The 5432-nt window shown below is 38.3% G+C and overlaps 1 long non-coding RNA gene across 2 annotated transcripts; it reads left to right on the top strand.

The window, feature by feature from the left end:
• The first annotated feature begins 1941 nt into the window (after positions 1–1941).
• Positions 1942–5143, top strand: LOC123385545. Of its 2 annotated transcripts, none has more exons than XR_006598315.1 (3): positions 1942–2898; positions 3013–3180; positions 3783–5143. It is a non-coding gene; the product is annotated as an uncharacterized LOC123385545 (long non-coding RNA). The 2 variants fall into 2 exon arrangements; XR_006598312.1 differs by having other exon boundaries at positions 1944–2898; positions 3780–5143.
• Positions 5144–5432: the final 289 nt, after the last annotated feature.

Raw genomic sequence — 5432 nt, 5'->3', positions numbered from 1 at the left:
TGAGATCGAGCCCTGCATCAGACTTTTTGGTGACAGTGGGGAACCTGCTTGGGATTCTCTGTCTCCCTTGCTCTCTAGCCCTCCCGAACTCACACTCTCACTTTGTCTCGAAATAAATAAATAAACTTAAAAAATATATTATTTTTTACTGTAGTTGCTAACTGATCATATTATCATTGCATAGTTGCATCCCTATCAAACTCATTTTATGTTGAATAAATCCTAAGATTCCATTTCACATGCTTATTGTGACGTAAAATAAAAATAATTTCACCGCTTGAGTAAAGTGTGGAGGAGCATGGCATTTCTTAACTGTCTCTCTTTCCCAAACCAACCAAAATCAATATCAATAAGAGGCAGCAGAGATTAAAAAACAAAAGTTCCTCTGTAAAAACATAACCTTTAAGGAGCATGATTTATGAAGAAACTGACCTCTACAGTGATCGTTGGACAATGTGAAGTAAGGATGTTTGGCAACAGTCCACTCCATGGAGAATTTCAGTCATGAGAGAGTAAAGAGCTCACCAAACTGAAACAGAGAAAGAGCAAGTCGGACCAACAATGAGAAAAGCAGCCCAGCAATGATTCAGTCTAGAGAACATACACAGTAAAGGCAGCGGCAAAGTTAACATGAAACATCGTTCTCCCCAAAGGCAAGTTGTGTTGCTGGTGAAGAATGCCAAACAGCCCCCCTCTTTGACTGATGACTGCTTTGTTATCAATGATGATCCCAGTCCTATATTTCTACACCCATGTATTACTGAGGATACCTTATTGCTAAGCTATTCTTACCACAGAGTAGTGCTCCATCACTAGATTGTTCCCACTTTCCCTAATCTCAACTCAGAAAGAGCAACCAATCCTACACTGATCCCTGAATTTCTTAGGGTCTCCCAAAATGATTCAGAGTGCACCCAAACTGAGCAGAACAGCCTTCCCTTCTTCTTCTTGTGAACTATCATTAAATGGTTCCCCTGGTGTGCTGCATTGAATTATACAGAAAAAAATGATAATGACTAATCAATATATACATATAAATCCTGGGAAGAAAGCCAATTTGGTGATTCTTTCTCATTGAAAGAAAGGAATCCCTAAAAAATCCAAGGGAAAAAAGAGAATTGTGTCCCTAGAAAAGAAAAATACACCTAAATTATAGGTGTCTTACCAGGGGAGAAAAAAATAAAAAGGAAAGTACAGACTTGATTACAAAATTGCTCATAGATCTTCCTTACTGAAATGACTTGGTCTCATTATGGGTTGACTTGTGTCCCTGCCAAAGATATGTTGAAGTCATAGCCTCTGGTACCTGGACACAGGACCTTATTTGTGAATGGGGTGTTTGCCGATAGAGTCAAGTTATAATATGAGGTCATAGGATGGGCCATCACTTAATATGATTGGAATCCCAGTTAGTAGGGAGGAATTTGGATGGAGACACGCAAGGAAAATGTCATGGGATGACAGATGCAGAGATTGTAGTGATAACAGCTGCACACTAAGAAACAACAAAGGTGCATACAATAACATGGATAACCTTGAGGGCATTATTCTAAGTAAGTCAAAGACAAAAACCCTATGATCTGACTTATATGTAGAATCTAATACAACAAAAACTGGGGTGCCTGGGTGACTCAGTCGGTTAAGTGTCCAACTTTTGGTTTTGGCCCAGGTCATGATTTCATGGTTTCATGAGTTTGAGCTCCACATTGGGCTCTGCACTGACAGCGTAGAGCCTGCTTGGGATTCTCTCCCTCTCTCTCTCTCTTTGCCCCTCCCCTGCTCATGTTGTCTCTGTCTCTCTCAAAAATAAATAAAATGAAAAAATTACTTAAAAAACAGCAAAACTGAACTCACATATACAGAGAACACATCATTGGTTGCCAGAAATGGGAGGTAGAGGGTGGGCAAAATGGATAAAGAGATTCTAAAGGGATTGCGACTATAAAATAAATGAAGTCATGGGGATGTCATGTACAGCATGGTGACTACAGTTGATAATACTCTATTGCATATTTGAAAGTTGCTTAGAGAAAATCTTAAAATTACTCATTACAAGAAAAAGTGATGTAACTATGTGTGTTGATGGTTAACTAGATTTACTGTGGTTATCATTTTGCAATATATAAAAATATGGAATTATTATGTTGTACACCTGAAATGAATATAATGCTCTATGTTAATGACCTCTCAAATTTAAAAAAACCCTAGAAATAGAAATTTTCTTAATATAACAAATGTCATAAATGATAAGCCCACAGCTAACATCATACTCAAAAGCAAAATATCTGGAAACTCTAGGATCAGGAACAAGGCAAAGATGCCCACTCTCACCATTTCTAGGCAAGCTAAGACTGGTTCTTAAAGAGTCACAATATTTTTCTCCGTGAATCAGCCTCTCCTTCCATTCTTATTAGCACCTGTTTGGGCTTCTAACACAGTGGTTCTCAAGGTGTGGTTTAATGATTAGCAGGATTGGTTTTACCTGGGAACTTGTTAGAAATGCAAATTCTTATGCTCCCCCCAGGTCAACTGAATCAAGAACACTAGCTAGGGGGTGTCATCAATTGTATTTAACGAGCCCTTCAGGTGAAATGGTTTCACACTGAAGTATAAGAACCGTCTTAGCATTAGTCAACAGAGTACAGCCAGCCTGCAAAGGGAGGAGCTTTTCCGTGGTAGGCTTTACGAAGTGGCAGCCTACAAGGTGACTACTTCTAGTATTTTTTTTGTAAATGAAAGGAAGGGGAAAAGGATGTAGAAACAAAGAGTAGTGAAGTACTGGATCCAGTAATTAAATTAGCCACACTGGCAGTAGCAGGTCAGATTCCTGAGGACAAAACCCCAGAATTGCTTGGTGATTCAGTCATCTGCGGAGCATGGATTGGTGTTTGGTGCATGGTAAGCTTTCAAAAATATCTGTTAAACTACCACAGGCCAATTTTATGGCAAATAATATGGCTTATTCATGTATTTTAAATATAAGTGTGTGTGTGTGTGTGTGTGTTTTAATAGTTCAGGTCTCTTGCTGTACAGCAGAGGGAAAACCAGCATGAATACTGTCTCAGGGAGCAGATTTGAGGACAGACAACCGAGAAGGGGCTCCTCCAGGTGTGGGCCATTTTCTTCTCTGGAGTTCATCAACAAAACGCATCACGTTCCTCTGGTGTGAAATTCACGAAGGTATGGAAGATGCTAAGATTTTTGTTGGACTACAAATCCTAAAACAATAATGCTCAAAATTCAGCAGGCATATTTTCTTAACTGTTTGATTAAAAATGCTTTTAAAACTATTGGAAGTTGAGAAATTGATCGTTTTTATAGAGTGTACAATTTAAGTTTTGTCCTGTTTACTTGTGTGTAAACAGTTCTAGACCGTGCAGGTTTTTTTGGTTTGTTTGGCTATGTTGTCTTTAAAAAAGTTTGAGGTTGATCCACAATGTGGAGAAAATGTATTTCATTGTAAGAACACATTCAGCATTTGTCCCTTGATCTTTATTGGCTATTTGGATTATTTTTAGTTCTTGGAAGTTAGAGGTAGAGGTGTTATCAACGTTCATGAACAAATCCTGGTGTGAACAGATGGTCTCATTTCTCCTGAGTGAATGCCTTGACATGGATTTGTTGGCTTATATGTCATTTGTATGTTTCGCCTTTTAAGAAGCTGCCAAAATACTTTGCGAAGTGTTTTCTCATTCGTTCCTTAATGTTTGAGTGTTGGAGTTTGTTCAAAATCTCACTAAACTTGGTATGCTAAAGCTCCTTTTTTTTTTCTTTTTAAGTAGGCTTCATGCTCCGTGTGGAGCCCAACACAGAGCCAGAACCTATGACCCCCCCAGACCAAGACTTGAGTTAAAAGCAAGAGTCGGAGGCCCAACCAACTGAGCCACCCAGGTGACCTGGTATGATGAAACTTTAAAAATATTAATTACTTGAACATGTGCATGTTATTGTTTCATAGTTTTAATTCACATTTCCTTAATTAATGCTTCTGAATATTTTTTTTTCATTTAGATGTTGGTGATTCTGTATCTACTTTGGTGTATTAGGGGTTTAAATATTCAATTCAGTATTCGGAGTTCTTTTATAGTCTGTATAGAAATCCTTTATCTCATACGTGGCTTGGAAATGATTTTTACTGTCGGTGTCTTGTTTTTAATTCTTGGAGAAGTGGTTTTTTTTTAAGTGCAGGCATTGTGAATGTTGACAAAGTTCAGTTTATAAATTGGGCTGATTTATTTATTATTTTTGCTATTAATGGGTCATAGTTTGCTGCTGCTCTACCTGCCTAGGGATTTTGTAATTGGATGCCTTTGTGGATTTTGCCTTCGTGGGTGCTGGATTCTAAGGTGTTCCCATAAATATTTTGGTGCTCTGTTATGAGATGGAGTCAAATTACTTGGAAGCTTTTGATTCTTTGGGGTCTTTCTTGTAAATTGTGTTAGATTGAGCTAGGACAGTGGTTTATTTAGGGACAATTTAATCCTTGTTCTGAGGCAAACCTCTATTGAATGCTGGACGTGTGCCTCTTGAATTAGGTTTTCTGCACAAAAGAGGTTTCTTCCTTTAAATACATTGAGGTGACTCCTTCCTGCGTGTAAGGTAATTTCCTCACATATATGTGAGATGATTCTCTGTAGGCTAGTGTCTCTGCCCTTTATGATTAGCTACCCAATTAATTTTAGCTGCCTTGGTTTCTCTAGACTTCGAGATCCATTTGGTTAACTGAATGAGATGACTGGGCTCTGCTTTTCCTCTATATTGTGGTTTTCTCTTCACGATACTGGGACTATGATCTGTTCTCTGGGCAGTAAAGTGGGACAATAAAAAGGGATTATTTCTTTTGTTTCTCATTCCAGGCAAAGGGTGACTTCGATAAAGTTTACTCTTTGCTTCCTAGAGCAGTTGACCTATTGAATTTCTAATACTAAAAACAAGAGGAATTGAAGGTAAAGAAGTAATACATATGATTTCATACTTATGTGCTATTGTGTTTAATTGATGGAAAAGTTTAACAAAGTATACGGTAATCATAAGTTTTTTATATAAAAAACAAAATGGCTGGGGCTTCTGGGAGGCTGAGTTGGTTAAGCATCTGACTCTTGATCTTGATTCAGGTCATGTTATCATGGTTCATGATTTCAAGCCCTGCATCACGCTTCCTTGCTGTCAGTGCAAAGCCTGCTTGGGATTCTCTCTCTCCACATTCTCCTCTCTACCCCTCCCACACTCAAACATGTGAGTTTGGTAAAATACATAGGGTAGGAAAAAATGACAAACTGAAACTTGTCAATATATCATGCCTCTTCAGGAATATAGTTCTGCATAAATCTGAGGTAAGTGGGAAGAATGGTATTGGAGGGATTGCAGCTGTTGGAGAAACCTAGGGAAAACAAATCCTACTTAGCCCAAAACAGAAGCTATGGGAAATGTAG

This window comes from Felis catus, chromosome A1 (assembly GCF_018350175.1).
Source record: "Felis catus isolate Fca126 chromosome A1, F.catus_Fca126_mat1.0, whole genome shotgun sequence".
Lineage (NCBI taxonomy): Eukaryota > Metazoa > Chordata > Mammalia > Carnivora > Felidae > Felis > Felis catus.
The sequence above is the reverse complement of the archived record's forward strand: the minus strand, read 5'-3'. Positions and strand labels throughout refer to the sequence as shown.